At 36.4% G+C, this 17260-nt stretch overlaps 1 protein-coding gene across 9 annotated transcripts in view; it reads left to right on the top strand.

The window, feature by feature from the left end:
- trpm3 (transient receptor potential cation channel, subfamily M, member 3) overlaps positions 1–17260 on the top strand; it is a 170821-nt gene that overhangs the window by 50314 nt on the left and 103247 nt on the right. The window lies entirely within an intron of this gene.

The raw sequence follows: 17260 nt of genomic DNA, 5'->3' as shown, positions 1-17260 counted from the left end.
CTATAAAAAGAAAGCTCTGTTTAAAGCAGATTTTGAGTTTAACTGATACATAAACCCTCATCATTTGAGTATAATGACCTATGGGATTGATTCTCTCTAAAGCATTTTCATCCGCTTGGAAATTCAGCGCTTCAAAAGAGCTTTTCCTTGCAGTGCGCTGAAGCAGCTAACTTCTCCGTCTTATTTGATAATGACAGGTACACTGCTCATGTGGAAGTGTATTGTCAGAGTCTGAAGTGTTGAGGTCTCGCAGCTAAATTAAAAAATGCATCACATGGTGTGCAGTAATTGCTTTCAGCCTTTCAAGAGTAATGCTTTATTGCTAACCCACAAATCAACTTGTACATGCTTTACAAGTATAGCATTTCACCTGAATCAGAAACTTATCAATTGCATGCATAAAAAGGATTATTACCTTTGCTGTGATATTTTTGCACAGAGGCGTTAGCTAATAGGTGGTAATAAAGCTTTAGCGTACACTTGGGACAATGGTAGTTGCTTTATGAGAAGAAAAGCTCCAGAGAGATCTCTGCTGGTTGTATAGTAATGTGTCCCAGTATGTAATGCAATCTTCTTGTATTATAGTCAGTGGTGTTGTATTATCAATTTTCTGCTTGTGTTCTAGTAATAGTACAGTGTAGTTCGGTCACAGACAGTGCTTACATCCGTTTAGCATTCCCAGGAGTGAAATCCTCCCCAGGTCATGACTCACAGTGTTATGAGTGGATCATTATGTTCTTGGTTCAGTGTTTCGACTCTGGAGGTGTAGTATTTCAGAGAACTGTTACAGCATGTCGTGAGCTGATTTTCACACTGGCTGTAAAATGCAGGGGGCTGTATCTTATTCAGGGTTCCAGGCAAAAGGAATGACTAGGGAGTCATTGGATCCTAAAATGAAATATTAAGGAGCCAAATTACTTTCTGCATGATAAAGATGTTCTGAAATGCTTTGGTTCACTGAGTTTTTCACATCAGCTACAGTCACTAGTGTGTGCTGTGATGAAGGGGTGTTTTAGTAGATGATGTAAGTTATATAAACTACTAGGGCGTTTTCTATTTGTATTTAGTATAAATTTGTGCGAATTTGATGGTATCACTCTAATGATCCTGATTGTTTTGTATCACATAAAATAAATGCATAAAGTAGAAGTGTGGGTTCTTGTGTAGGTTTGCCCACACAAAGTTCCAGCCTGTTCAACATTACAGTTGGACCTCATTTCACAAACAATATTTTTTTTGTAAATACATTAATTTTTTTAAGAACAGCATTCATAATTGAGTGCAAATTATGTCTTTAATATTATGTCATAGACAGTCATAGGTCACATGACAATGTCTGGATTGCATTCATGCTATAGAATATTATTTTTAAAAGTAATCGACCTTTCGCAAAAACCTGCCCTCCTTAGTTACTGTTGCTATGTCCGACACACAATGTTGCTCTCACACTACACACCATGTCTCACACAGTAAAAAAAACATTGCGGAGCAAAAAGGAAACTGACAACACACAGACAGACAGGGCAGAGCAGGTATACCTCTGGTATAAAACAAGGTCTTAGCTTTAAAATTTTGTCTTTTTTTAAGAAATTCAAACAATAAATACTGTTTTGTTGGTTCTGTAATGTGTCATGACAGATCGCTGTATTGCCTCAGTTCAAGCAGCAACACGTGAACCGATCGTCTTTTCATATTTACTTAAAGCACGGAATAAACATGAATGAACATCATAATGTTAATTTCAACAGCGAAAAAAGACGTCAGTACACAGCATTTTTCAAGTTAAGTCCAGCGAAGTTGATCTGCTTTACTGTATGATTTGTTTGTCGGACATAATGGCGGATACGGTGTGATGATTGGTCAGATCGCTTGTCAAGCAAGCTTGTTGCAAACGGTCAACTGACCCTATGCAAAAACCCGCCCTCCTTAGTTACTGTTGCTGTGTCTGACAAACAATGTCACTCTCACACTACACATCATGTTCTTACTCAGTTAAAAAAAAGCGTCGCGGAGCAAATTGGAAACTGACAACAAGTTCACAGACAACACAGAGCAGGTTACCTCTAGTATAAAACAAGGTCTTAGCTTTAAAATTTAAATACCGTTTTGTTGGCTCTTTAATGTGTCATGACAGATCTCTGTTGCCTCAGTTCAAGCAGCAACACGTGAACCAATCGTCTTTTTATATTTACTTAAAGCATGGAATAAACATGAATGAACATCAGAAAGTATTTTATTTCAACCGCGGAAAGACGAAAATACACAATTTTTCAAGTTTAAGTCCACCAAAGTTAATCTGCTCTCCTTTCTGATTTGTTTGTCGGACAGAATGGTGTATTCAGCGTTATGATAGGATAGATTGCCTGTCAATCAAGCTGTTTGCGAAGGGTCAAATACTTATGCAAAAAAAAGTACCTACTACGAGTATGTGATTTCTGCAGTTGATCTCATGATGAAACCATACCTGTGGGAACTTTTTTGCAAGATGCAAAATGTGTACCAATAAGTACGTATCATTGTAGTTTCCAACAATACTGAACACTAGAGGCGGTAAAACAGCAAACGCTTGTAATTGTTTTCGTACACCGTTATGATTACAGCTCCATATGTGTTGCTTTCTGGACATAATAAGCTTGCTTGGTAGCTCAGCCGGCACAGAATTTAATGCAGAATCCTTGGCGTTTTGTGTTTTTACGTCACATTTGCTTTTGTTCATACTATCTTGTATGTTTAGGTGTAGAACAGATGGTATGTTATTTTAAAACAGCACGGAGCACGGAGTTATAGCGCCACTCAACAGACATTTCAAGTCAGAACTGCAATAAAACCAATGTCACATAAAACATACCATATGTACGTTCATCTGCTCCAGGGAAAAAAATTTACATTTTAGGGCCTTTCAGTGGACATTTCACATCGAATATGTCACGAAAACATACATGGCAGTACGTATTTTGTGTCTTGCGACAGCGTTCCCACAGGTACATTTTCGTCATGAAATGAGGTTGGATTTCTGATGCAATACAGTGCCTATGTTGCAGGTTTCTGGTTGATTAACCAGGAATGACACACAGTTTAGTGAGGAAAGCAGGGCTTTAAACAATTCACTTACTAAGTGTGTCTGATTCAGCCTGCTAATTCACAGGCGAGTTTAATGTTGTTTCATGAATTTTTTAAAATTCATTCATTAACAAGAACCCCTTAATTTTAGAAGAACCATAGTGGGTGGTGTCCGAATGTTTGCAAACAGTATACAGTTGCAATCTGTTTGGAATTTGTTTCTAGTTCTGATTGATGTGAGTATATCTGTAATTTATTTACAAATCAGACATACCAGCTTGTCCTGTGTTCATTGTTGCAGAAAACATTCGTGCACTGATATGTGACCGAACCGCACAAAACGTTCCATATGAGGTCCAATTGTAACGTATAGACTGAAAGTAAAATAAATTGTTGCATATTTTAGTTTTTTTTCGGGGTTAAGCCTGTTTAAGTTGCTTTTGGATCTTTGCTGTTTTCATAGCTGTAAGTGTATTTGCAGTAAACATTGTTTCTTTGCTTGTGAATTTAGATCGTAAGAGTATGAGATATGCTTGTGTTTTGCATAATACATTCTATTGCTGAGTTACATAACAATGGTGGGCGGGAATTTAGATTGATTATGGTTTACCAATGCAGCGTTACCTAAAGTTAACTTTAAGGTAAATGTTTTAGATTACACAGGGGTTAGAATGCAGATGTAGTTTTAACTGCAGGTGGTCTGTGTAGGTGACTGACCAGATGAGTTTTACAGGTTGGAAAGACAGATGCCCTACATATGAGATGATCTCAGTGAAGAGTAAACAGCTGTATGTTTGTCCAGCTCTGCTGAGGTGTAGTTTGTCAACAGAGCACTATGGAGATGGATGGGTATTTCACTATTTGTGCATGTAATCCTATGTTTGTGAGCATATGTATGTGTGCTTGTGTGTGCTTGAAACCGCCGACCTTCCAGATATAATGAAAATACCTCAGAACAAATGAAGGTTTGTGACTGATGTGGCTCTATCTGTCATCGCACTGGAGCTAATCTAATTTGCTGATGCCTTCGTTGGTTATCAGGGAACACTGGTAATGAATCAGATGCATTGGCAGGTTGCACCAATTTCACATGGTTTGTATTACCAAGTGTCTGGGTACAAGTCTGCCCTTGTAGAGCTAAACCCTTTTTTTTTTTCTTTTTACTCACATTCATGTCAGTCCAACTCTATGTGCTGTTATTTTTTCATGTAACACAATACAAGGATTTTTTTTTATGTGTTCATACACTTTTCCATACATTGATAGTTTAGACCACCTCTTTTCAAGCTCCAAAAAATGTCAGAATTATTAGTGCATATAACTCAATTACAAGTTTTCAGATGCCATACGATAGCTTTGTGTGAATAACAGATGGAATTTAGATCATTATTCATAGAAAATATTATCCTTCACCACAACTTTCTAGATTCATTTTCCAGCCTGCATATTCAAACTGGAATATTGTATTCCTGCCTTTTAGGTGTAAGTGATATCAAACCTGTCACAGTGTGGCATCATTTTTTAACCCGAACAAGATCAGCAATGAGGTTTTATCACATAGCTTTGGAGGAGGACATGGAATACAGCATGTAATCACATATGAAGTTTTTATATGGTGCTTTTTGTCTTTTGTTTGCAGCTTGACAGCTGTGGTCACTGCAAACTGTCATATGGAAAAAATCTGCATAGGGGTACTTCAATATAGCTGATATTTTGTGCTATAGAAAAGTAGAAAAACAGCATACATACTCATTTTACAGTAGGTAAATTATTTTTTGTTGTGTGTAAGACTTGTAAAAATATAAGTGTGTCTATGCTGTATGTTAATTGCCTTTTTTTTTTCAAGTTACAGCAATGTGCTTTTTGGACATCAACCAGACAGTAAAGTCGTTTGCTGATGTGTGTATTGAGATGCAAATTAATGTAGCAATGTAACACTTCCTCCCCAAACAAGCATTTCTGCGTGTCTGCAGGTGTCTGTGTTCTCAGCAGGTGAAAGAGACAGTGATCTATGAGCTGAATAGCAGAGAAATTTGACCATATTTTGTGTGTGTGTGTGTGTGTGCATGTTTAACTAAAGTGTGCATTCTGGTTTAACAACTGTTGGATAATTTGCACAAAATGTTTATGTAAAGTTTTAGAACGAATTTCATGATTCATTAAGCAACCAAAGGGATATGTGCAATTGGATTAGACTGTTCTCAACGGCCCAGTATATTGTTTAAAGACATCTGTCAATTATGTGATAATTAGGATGAATTAGATATGTGGGCATGCTCGATGCTGGAGTGAAAGCAAGAGAGAGTAAATATGGAGTGGAAACATGCATGCATACATATGTATAATTTATGTTTATAATGTTAATGTATGTGGTATTTAATCCACTAAATACTTAAATTTGTGCCAAAACAGTTTCGTCTTATTGAATGCGTCATGAATAAAGTTTCATACGTCATACAGATTTCTTATATCTACTAGCCTGAGTAAACTCATTATGTCAAATAAGATATTCAGCCTGCATAGCACTAAATATTTAATTGTTGTGTTCAAATATTTATTGTCAGTTTATTTTAAATTATGCATTTCCATTTGCATTAATATTTAAGATTACAAGAGTTACATTACTATCAGTATTAGGAAAAATATTTAATCTGCTCTATGATGAGCCCAGTCTAAAGACAAATACAGTCCTGTTTTCCTCATGGTACATCTGAAGAGTGAAACCACATATCTTAACAGCAGATATCTTCAGGGTTGGTGGCAGGTGTGGGGACTATATACTGTATATTGAATATTATCTCAGTGACACACTCTGACAGTCTCATCTCTCTGTGGTTCAGTCTCATGTCTTTTTTCTCCTTTCTATCTGTACTAAAGCGTATTTACTTTAATATACTTACTGTGTGGAACAGGATTGATGTAGTGATGAAAAAGAATGGTTTTAAATTCTGCCATTCAGTACTTACTCTTTAGAGAATCAGCAACCACACAAATAGTGACCAAAAGAAAATTTGAAAAGGATTAAGCCACACAAACACATTTCTCGTGCACTGAACTTGCATTTAGAGATGTGTTACTCAATTAAATTAATTTATTCATGTACAAGACATGGTAATAAATGCATTAGCTCCTTAACAAGCTAAATCCAAGTAAATCTTTGTCAATTTTCCATTGCACATCTAGGCTAGTTTGTCTTTTTTCAAAAATGTAGTTAATGTGAATTATGTTCAAAGAGTTTTATCAGAATTTTCTTTGGTTTTATCTTTTTAATCTTTGGTTGTGAGTGTATGGTGAATTGAAAATACACCTTTTGCTTTCTCCTTTCTCTACCTCATTCTTCTTACAATTTGTCAGACAGTGAGAAATTAAATTGTTTTGGGGATTTGTGTGTGTGACAGAATTAATGTAAACTGCTGATTGCAGCAAACTCTTGTTAATGGAAAAGTGAACATATCTTTCTTTGTGATTGTAATGGCAGGAGGACTGATGCCTTGTAATAAGAAAATCTTCAAAACTGTATAATGGTTATGCATCTAGGCTTATGCAAAGTTTGCAGTTGTAATTTTGGGTAAGTCTGACCCAGATATTGGAGTTACAGAGCTCCTATTCTAGTATTGTTAGTGTACTGAGGGCTTTTTTGCTGGTATACGGTCTCACAAGGTGTTCATAAAATTATCATAAATAATTTACGTGGTGCTTAATGAGCTCAGGTAGGACTGCTGCTCTGATTTCAGTTACATTATTATATTCAGTTAAAAGTTAATTGTATGAGAAGGTGGGCAGCACATCACTGGCAGCATTGCATTTATCTGTTCTGTCAATCAACATAAAAGACAGCCTGGTAAATCTTCCTATAAGGATACTTGAAGAGTGACTTTCTGAAGCACCGCTCTTTGATCACACAGACCTTGGACAACAAAAGACTGACCTTCTTTTGATACCTGATGCATGGGTTTTAAATACAAGTCCAAGCGAAAACATCTTCGTCTAAATAAATAAAATTTGCATTGCTTGAATTAGCCATGATTGAGACCTGTGTAGAAAAATTGCACTAACATCTTCAAATGAAGCACATCTGATTTGGTGTTTCAGAAAATAATGTCTTGCACAATCTTTGTGTATTCTGATCATGCCCGGTTGCATAAAGCACCTTAAGTGTAGTTTTCCCTTAAGATCGCCCTTATGTTTCCCTTACACTTAAGGGCGTTTCATAAAATATCCCTTAAATGTTACTTAAGGGTTTCTTTAGTTGAAACGTCACAGACCCTTAGAATTTCTATTAAGTATCCCTTAAAACCCTTTAAGTGTTGCATAAAGCCCCTTAGCTGTCATTTCCCTAAGGGTAACATAAGGTATGGAAAATGTCACCTTAAGTGTTACACAGCGCACTGATTCAATCGACGATCGTCCTCTTTATATGTTAAACAGATTTTAATTTAGGCATTTATTCACATATAACCATTGATTAAATTACATTCACACATAATACCTTAAACATGAGTCCGTCACACACGAGAACAAATTTATATTCTATATATTATTCCTGTATTTTCCTACGTATTACCTGGAGATGACTTAAAAAAAACACACATAAACCGTATATTGTCGCAATCGTGTGTTTATTGTGTTTACGTTTCAGCTTAGCTGCAGCGATTACTGCTGTATTCCATCATAACACTTTTATGAGTCCGGATTCTTTAGTCTTGTGAATATTAATATCAGAAATTTTATATGGGTAGTTAACTTAATGTCAGGTCAAACTTGTATGACTTACTTGTACTGTGGAACATAAAAGACATTTTGAAATATATTGTTATCCATACAACATTGGACCCCACTGACCATTGATTCATTTTGGGGTTAAAGGGTCAGTTTACACCCTCACCCTTAATTACTCACCCTCATGTCGTTCCAAACCTGTAAGACCTTAGATCATCTTCGGGAACACAAATTAAGATATTTTTGATGAAATCCAAGAGCTTTCTGACACATGCAAGACCCAGAAAGGTAGTAAGGACATTGATAAAATAGTCCAGGTAACATCAGTGGTTCAACGTTAATTTTATGAAGCTATGAGTATACTTTTTGTTCACAAAAAAAAAGACACTTTAATTGAACAATGTCTTAAAGGAGAAGTCCACTTCCAAAACAAAGATTCACATATAATGTCCTCACCCCCTTGTCATCCAAGATGTTCATGTCTTTCTTTCTTCAGTTGTAAAGAAATTATGTTTTTTGAGGAAAACATTTGAGGATTTTTCTCCTTATAATTGACTGGTGTGGTGCTCGATTTTGAACTTCCAAAATGCTGTTTAAATGCCGCTTCAAATGATCCCAAATGTGGTTGTAAACGATCCCAGCCGAGGAAGAAGGATCTTATCTAGCGAAACGATCAGTTATTTTCATTAAAAAAATACAATAAAATTAAATACTTTTTAATCTCAAACGCTCGTCTTACCTTTCTCTTCCTGAACTCTGTGTATTCTGACTCAAGACAGTTAGGGTATGTCGAAAAACTCCAATTGTATTTTCTCCCTCAAATTTAAAAGTCATTTCCAAATCGTCCTACATCGCTGCAGAAGTATCAGCCCAGTCTTTGCAAAGTAAACCTGCAAAGACAATCAAACACCCATAACAAAAAAGGTAAAACAGCGATGTAGGACGATTTCGAAGTTGAGGGAGAACATGAGATGGGAGCTTTTCGACATACACTAACTGTCGTGAACCGGAACAAAAACAGTCAAGCAGAGTAAGACAAGACGAGCGTTTGGCATTAAAAAATTATATAAATAGATTATTTTTATTAAAATAACAGATCGTTTCGCTAGATAAGACCCTTCTTTCTCGGCTGGGATCGTTTGAAGCCGCATTTAAACTGCATTTTGGAAGTTCAAAATCAGGGCACCATAGAAGTCCATTATATGGAGAAAAATGCTGAAATGTTTTCCTCAAAAAACGGTTTCTTTATGACTGAAGAAAGAAAGACATGAACATCTTGGATGACAAGGGGGTGAGTACATTCTTTGTGAATCTTTGTTTTGGAAGTGGACTTCGCCTTTAGAAATTACTGACAGAATTTTTATTTTTGGGTGAACTATCCCTTGAACTATCTCTAAAATCTTTTTAAAAAAACAAAAAAAATGAAGTGAAAATTATTTCTCATGAGATTGTCCTCAGATTTGATCACAAAGACAGCAGAAAACAGTTCTCTGTAGTTTGGTCTTTGTGCAGTATATCGGTCTGTTTCAGAGTTTTCAAAGCCATTAGAATTCTTTTCAGAGTTTTCGTTTAAAACAAATGAGCACCATGTGTTTTTATTTACATAGTCTTGAATGGAGGACAAAAAAAAAAAAAAACATTGCATCACCAAGCAGTTCCTCCTGGTTTCCTGCGATTTCCCTGGAAAACATTCACGGTTTCAGTGATGAGGTGAAAAGGGACAGTCTTCCCTCCCTCTTTCTAAATGGAGGATTTAGAATTAGCTTTCCTCAATGGGCAAATCATGAATGGGCTCTGAACAGGACCAGCCCTTTGAAGTTGGCCAGAAGTAATAAGCTTCCCTCGTCTTTAAACTGTGAAAATGTGCCGCATAGCTGTGTCAAAGACGTATCCAATGAGATTCTCAGGAATGGAAATCGCTTTTAATCTCTTTTTCCTCTGCTCTTGTCTTTGCTTTCGCAAATGGTCTCTGGGCGCCTGATCCGATCAAGTATATCCTGCTCATGCTTGCTTTAAGATGCCCTGTCAGCATGTTTGATAGATATGAGGCAGTTTTAAACACTTTGTGTGTGTATATGTGTGTGTGTCCAAGTACACTGTACGATGTGTGGCCAGAATAAATTGAATGTGTGAACACAGAAAATGAGAGTGGAACCAAGGGCTATTTTCAGGAACCCCGCTCTTTCTTATATCTCTATATTGGGTGTTTGCGCGTGTGTGTGTGTGTGTGTGTGTGTGTGTGTGTGTGTGTGTGTTCACACACAGTCCCCCACATTTCAGATTTAATGGATATTGGACCTGTGCTCCAGTTTCTTTCTCATTCCTTAAAGTGAGCTATTTCTGTCTCCTCACCCCTGAGTCCCAGATCCAGCCCTCCACCACAGCTGTCCCTGGCTCGCCACACCTCTTTTTCACTCAATCACTCTCTCATGTTCTCACACAGTCATTCCTCTCCTTCCACGTCCTTGATTTATTCATTCATTTCCCCTCCGTATGAAGCTGGACAGCGTGTTATCTCATTTGTCTGTGGTGTGAATGACAAGACGTGTCTGTGTGTGTCCCGGCCCAGCTTAGAATAGCTTCCACTGTTTCAGGAATAGAAACACATGGGGCTTCACCCTGTCCGTTAACAAATACCTCCTTCACACCTCATGAAACAGCAGTTCCCATCTGAACGGTAAAGCTACTGTAAAGGTGAGCAAAGGGCATGATTGGATTGTTTCGCTGTGACAGCATAGAGAAATTGTGTCTATTCAGTGTATCTCTATTGCATCTTTCTGTTGTTCTGTTGCTCCTTCTCTATCTATCTGTCTATCATCAGTGTCTCAAAATATCGGATGAGAAAAAAAATGTGTAGTACAAAAATAAAACAACGACAATTTTGTATATATTATATATATATATATATATAAAATATAAAAAGTGTATAAATCAGTAGTCTTTCTAATGTTCCATCAGTGACATTAGCAGGTAAAGTTACAGCGGGAGTCTGCATCTCTCTCGCCTCTCCTGACCCCATTGAGTTTTAACAGACACACTAAAGCGTGTGGTGAGTTTGGTGGGGGGTAATTGAGAATGAATGGGGGAAAGTCATGTGAGAGGAGGCAATGCCTCCATCGCGATATGATTGGATATGACTGGTTATGTTTGGCTGTAGTGAGCTGAGTTGATAGTGAATCAGTCTAAATGAACAATATAATGGCGTTAATGGAAAGACTAATTTTAATATGCAAGTAAAGAATTCACACACTTACATATAACCACTTTTTAATGTCAAAATAAGACTCAAAATGTCATGAAAACATAATGGTCTCATGACCAATTCATACGTATTTTACAAGGTGGCTAATTCGTACAAATTCGTGGACCTAATGTGTATGATTTTGTGTCATTTGTTTAGACCCCAGTGACAGGTAGGTTTAAAGGTGGTGTTAGGGGTAGGTCAGTCGTATGAATTCATACAAATTGGGGAACTCATAAAATTAGGAAAAATCATAAAAATTCATACTATCTCACTCATACGAATTTGTAAGATTTGTGCTAAATTGTATGTATTTGTTTTATGAGTTACCCAATTTGCCTCATTCCTCATAAAATATGTATGAATTGCCATGAGATCGGATCTGAGTTTTTAGTGAGTAATCAGCTTATAGACCCACTTTTATTCTTAATATCTATATTCTTTTTGGCGGGGGTAAAATTTTCATTTGTCCATTTGATCTATCATTCTATCTGTCTGTCGTTCTATCTATCCATGTTTCGATCTGTCTTCAGGGCTCAACACTAAACACTAACGCTAAAGTTGCTGTTATCGTTGTTTGTGACCCACGTTATCTTTAATTTTAATAAGTAAGCTTATATGACATCGAAATGTATATGACATACCAATTAAATTGTACAATTCTTAATTCCAATTTCGATATCACAGCAAAACCTACTAGCCTAACAAATATAACGTTCAAACATTGTTTGTTTAAAAATTCTTTTATTATTATTATTATTTTATTACAAAAGGATGCTTTAGGGAAAAACAGCAAACAGACTGAATGAACGCAAATTTAGTTTCTGCCAGCAGGTGGCGCTTATGGACTAATGATAGAGTGTTTCCCTGGCTACCGCTGTAAACAAAGCAGCGCCATGCATATTAACACAACTTTAAATGCATTATACAGAGGCAAATGAAAAGAAAACGGCATTTAAACGTTTCTTAAAACAGTCAGTTGCCCTTAGAGAGACTAGGTTATCATTTCCAGTATTTTGTGCATTGTGGACCGTGATCTTGCTCTGTCTGTTACAGTATTTTTTCCTCTTTGCATTCGTCTTCAGCGTCTGGTAATGGATGTTTAAAGAGTTTGTAATATTTCCACACACATGACATTTTGAAAAATGAGTGCATGCAGTTTGTGTGCAAGCCCGGAACAGAGATCGGTTGAAATATGTTCGGTCGATTGGTGCAATTAAATATAGATTAATCACTGTTAAAGCTACAAAGTTACTCGTCAAGATGGGTATTTTTACATACTTTTTGTAGGCTATCTGTCCTTCAGAAACACGTCTCTCTGTGATCGCTTGAAATTTTAAATGAACAAGGCTTAAAAACACGTGCAAATGATAAACCTTCGTGACGATGCAGCAGATTCATCAACTGTCCCGAGCATCTTTCACGCTGGCTCCGGGCCATCGAGCATTCCTTATTGTCGAGCCCTGGTCTTTTTGACATTTAATTCACGTCTTGGTATTTCCAACCGTCTTTTTCTGCAATATCCTGCATAATCATGGATGGATGGAATCCCTGCTTGTGACGCCTTTGTGGTGTAAATTCAGCTCTAAAAACAATCCTTGAAAATGAGATGACTGTGTGTATTTGTGCATATATAGCCCATGGCTATGTGTGAATGTATGTATTCTTTTTTTATGCATGTGTAGGCAAGATGTGTGTCCATCATAGTACTCCTCTATTTGTGGGCATTAATTTGATGCTGAATGCAGTATAATCTTGAAACCTGGAAGCAGAATCTTCCCACTCAGTGCCGAGCTAGTGGCACTGAACCATTACAGTCCAATGACACGAGCGAAAAACAGCAGAAAATGAGGGCATTTCCTAAATTAACTGTAATGGGGTGTTGGCATAAAGAGTTTCAGTTGGCACATACACGACAGCCTGTTGATGTTTCTCAGTTGGTGTCTTCATTATAAATCAGAAAGATAGAAAATGAGCTTATGGAGAGCATGTTAAAATGTATGGTGAATAATTTCATTTAAATTTTCAGATTCTAAATAGTAACAGACATACTATATACTATGATATATGTTTCATATGTTTTATTTTTATAAAGCATTGTTATCTAGTTTCTTCAGTATGTTCTTGGATGACTTCAGAAAAGGTGGCATGCTTTATTATTTTAAAATATTTTGTAGTGTTAATCCAAACCAACATTACTGACACTGTAAGTTTGGGTCTGGAACAGTCGGGTTTGGCAACCAAGAGGGAGTTTTCAAGAAACCTGAAACACTATTTTTGGTATTCTTTTTTCTTTTCTTTTTTTTTTTGAGGCACAGAAATTTCACACTTCACCTTTAATTGTGTATTTAGTCATTATCAGCAGAGCATGAAGGAAAATCATAAGGAACAGATATTAAAATGTGTGTCAGGAAGCAGCAACTTCAATAATAAATGCACCAATTGAGGTCAAATGTTCTTGCTTAGCATCAAGATTGTGGTGTCAACCGGTGAGGAAACCTATGTATGTATTTGATCGATATAAAAATATGGACATGTTTCTCATACACTCTTCTATCATCTTACCCCCTCATCATTCAACGCCACATTCATATCAGCTGCTTATCGAGTAATACATCAAACAAGCTTGCCGCAGGCCTGCAAAATCTGCATGTATTATTCATTAGAGATGCATGATGGGAAATCCACGGCTATCACAGGAGCTATTGCACTTATCTAACATATCACAGAAAGAGTGGCCCGTTTGTGAGAAATACTGGTTTTCCATTTGTGTAGCACATGAGGAAAGAGGGAATGCTGTGACAGTCGTGCTCAGTAGGAATTGCATCTAAATTTGAGCATAGAGATGCCATCTTCTCCCCTCGGAGAGCGAAGACACGCTGACATTGGGTAATGACCCTGAGGGTTTTGATAATTCGGAGTGCGGTAAATGGGAAAATCATCTGCGTGATGAAAAAGTTTCAAGCTGTAATGACTTAGCATTTTTTACGAATTTATCATGGATGTCAAGTACAATTTGTGCAGATATCTGTAAACAGTCCTTGTTTGTGTCAGGTAAACAAATAACGCATTGGTTGTGAGGCTAAAGCATAATGAGGATTAGATGTTATTTGGCGATAAGGCAGACACATAACACTACAATCTTTCACATTAGTGGTATTCCAACACAGACACATTTCATGGAAGAGCAGTCCCTAAAAAACATTTTATTAAATACCTTTGGCCACGGTTAAAGTGATAGTTCACTGAATATTAATTCTGTCATTGTTTAGTTACAGTCAGTTCTCTTCTGTGGAACACATCTAGCATAACATCTGCTGTTTTACATAATATGGATTTGGAATGTCATTAGGTTGAATAAACAAATGGCAATGCCTTTATCTTTAGAAGGTCCAGTATGGGTAGGTCAGTTTGTACTCAAAGCCGGTTTGGCCTTTTTCTGCCCTGATCTGTTTTGTTCAAGGTTTTAAAGCCCTTGCCTCAGTCCTTTACCCCTGAATGTATTTAAGTTGGACAGTTAGAGGCGGTTTTTGTGTTTGCTCTGCTGGGTTTCAGTGCTGGTGGTCAGTTGGTGTGTGTGGTCACAGTAGTGAGCCCCGAATCTCTGGCAGTGAGTCTCTTCTGTTAATCCTTCCTCACTGCTCAGGACTGAATGTTCCACACGCTGCCACACGCACATACAGTGTTGGGTAGATAACTTCTGAAATGCATCCTGCTACTGATTGCAAACTGCACAATTAAAAATGGTAATCAAATCTACATTTTGTTTTGTATAATTCATTTTGAATCACTTTTGATCTAGCTATTATTAAGTTCATATCACACACAAAATAATTTTGTACTGTTTGGACATAAAAATAAAAACAATACCACCAAAAGTGAAAAATATTTCTTGAAGTAGAGCTTCTAATCTGGTTTTTATGTAAGCCTGTTGAAAGAAAAATTAAAAAAAAAAAGGTCATTCTACTTTTTTCTCACAATTGCCAACTTACATCTTGCAGTTCTGACTTTTTTTTGCAATTCTGAGAAATAAAGTCAGAATTGCACAATATAAAGTAAGAATTGTGAGTTTATATCTCGCAATTGTGACTTTTTTTTTTCCTCAGAATGGTGTTTTTTTCGCAGACTTTTTTCTCATAATTGAGAATTTATATCTCGCAATTTGTGACTTTTTTCCCTCAGACTTGCAAATTTATATCTCACATTTGTGACTTTTTCTCAGAATTGCAAATTTATCTCGCAGTTGTGACTTTTTTCTCCGAATTGCAAGTTCATATCTTGCAATTATGACTTTTTTCATAGAATTGCAAATTTTTATCTCACATATGTGACTTTTTCTCAAAATTCCAAATTTATGTTGCAGTTGTGACTTTTTTCTCAGAATTGAGAATTTATCTCACAATTGTGACTTTTTTCTCCGAATTGCACGTTTTTATCTCACAATTGTGACTTTTTTTTCAGAATTGCACGTTTTTATCTCGCAGTTGTGACTTTTTTTTCTCAGAAATGGAAGGTTACATCTTGCAATTGTGATTTTTTTTCTCAGAATTGCAAATTTATATCCCACAATTCTGACTTTATAACACACAATGACAAGTTATTAAGTCAGAATTGTGAGATATAAACTTATATTTTTTCCTCCCTCAAAACTGGACTGTATAACTCACAATTGCGAGTTTACAGTATATCTCACAGTTCTGATTACTAAGAAGTTCAGATATACTAAGAATTGCGAGATACAAACTCACATAAGCAAGAAAAAAAAGTCAGAACTGAGTTTATATCTTGGAGTTCTGACTTTATAAGTCTTATTTTTTTTTTTATTTAGTGGTGGAAACAGGTTTCCATAGGTTTTGCATCAGATTTGCATTAAACACTGGGACCAATTTGTATTAGAAAAAAATATTGTATTAAAAGAAGAAAAAAGAAAGAAAGAAAAAATGAATGAATTAATGAATGAAAAAAAAAAAAGGAAAAAAACACCTATGTATTTTTCTATTATAAATGCATACTTATATGGTTAATTTTGTTGTATTATTTGCATTTAGCTGCTGTTTAAACCCCACAGGATTCCTCAGTCTTGGTGCTGGAGTCACTTTCCTTTAGACTTAACATAAACACGCCTGATTCAACTGATCAAAGTTTTTCGGCTTACGTGAAAAAAAAACACTTTGGGGTCGGTGGAACTTACCTACAGAAAGTTACTTAACCTAGTTTTGACGTAAAGGGCCACTAAGTTACAACTAATGCGCTACTAAATATGTTTGCATTGCACCATTAAACTTAGTTGAAACATAACTGTGCATAAACTAAATATTAGCAAAAGCCTTCAAGCAGGAATGAGTGATGTATATCAGATCAGCTGATTTGCATCAGTAAGCTCTTGATATGTAACCTGGCAGATTTCAGTCCTTTAGGCATAAATGATAATGTTGACATTTACACTCGTTTACATTTTAAGACAGGGAATATTATGTGAATACATTACTGTTAACTGCTCATTAACACAAAACCAGCCTATACAGCATGCCTTTGTGTGCATCAGTCCATGTTGTGCAATTTCTTAGTTTTTTGTTATTTATTTATCGATCCTTATTCATTTCAAATACAATTTCTGAATGTCTTTTACACATAAAAATGCCTATTGTGTGGTTTGATATTAGTGGTGTATTTCAGTGGAAATATTTCTTTACTGTTACGTTCTTTACTGTTATTGCTATTTCGATCATTGAGGGTAAACATCATAAATATGCAACTGCAAATTTAATACTACCAAGCCTTTAACTTGTGTGAGAGTGTGGTTGGAACTAAACTCTGCAGGAAAGTGGCACTTCAGACCCAGGAATGAGGAATCCTGCCTTAGTAGAACAGACCTGTGAACCAATTTCAGGATGTGAGTCCACAATTGAGAGCCACAGCCTCAAGATACACCTTAAGTAAAATGACACCTTTGCACCTTATCTACCCCTAAAGGTACAAATATGTACCCTTAAGGTTCTAATGTGCAGCCTATAGGGATAGATAAGGTACAGAGGTGTGCTTTTGAAGCCACTGCTCTAGTGACAAGCTGCATTTTTTGACTGTATAATCCAGATTGCATATAGTCTGTTACCACCCAGCGCTGTACACATACACAAGCACTGTGACACTGCAAACAGCTGCCACCGGGCTTGACTTTATCAGAGAAAGGAGAGAGATAAAGACAAAGGACTCGAGGTGGAGGTAATGGTAGAAAGATGG

The sequence above is a fragment of the Labeo rohita genome, chromosome 5 (genome assembly GCF_022985175.1).
Source record: "Labeo rohita strain BAU-BD-2019 chromosome 5, IGBB_LRoh.1.0, whole genome shotgun sequence".
NCBI lineage: Eukaryota > Metazoa > Chordata > Actinopteri > Cypriniformes > Cyprinidae > Labeo > Labeo rohita.
This window is presented reverse-complemented; position numbering and strand designations above follow the sequence as displayed.